The following is a 530-nucleotide window of genomic DNA, read 5'->3' as shown; positions in this document are numbered from 1 at the left end:
CGCGCAGGCTCAGCGGCCATGGCTCACGGGCCCAGCCGCTCCGCGGCATGTGGGATCCTCCCAGACCGGGGCGCGAACCCGGTTCCCCTGCATCGGCAGGCGGACGCGCAACCACTGCGCCACCAGGGAAGCCCCCAGCACCCTTTCTAAAGCAGCAAAAGAATGCTCTGCTTTCTGCTTACAGGATTTTATGAGCTCATCGGAGTTAAATTCTTCCACGTTCTAAGCCTCAGGGCAATGGCAGGATATAGTTGGCCAGAGAAATTGGGGAGGGAGGAATCATGAGTATGTGACAGATGACAAGGGCCAGCAATAAAGTTGTCCAAGAGTGAGCAGAGGAAACAAGGACAGAGCAGGAGAGGGAGGCCAAGATTTGGGCACAAAGCAGAGAAGCCAGTTGCCACGCACCAAGGAACCAGGAGGCTGCTCCCTGTTTGGTTGTAGGGAATAGAAACTCACTAAAGCAAATCCCAAGTCAAGAAGGGTTAATCAAAAGTCTATCAAAGGGGGCTTCCCTGGTGGCGCAGTGG

Source organism: Physeter macrocephalus, unplaced genomic scaffold, assembly GCF_002837175.3.
Source record: "Physeter macrocephalus isolate SW-GA unplaced genomic scaffold, ASM283717v5 random_1009, whole genome shotgun sequence".
Taxonomy (NCBI): domain Eukaryota; kingdom Metazoa; phylum Chordata; class Mammalia; order Artiodactyla; family Physeteridae; genus Physeter; species Physeter macrocephalus.
Note: the sequence above shows the minus strand (reverse complement) of the source record.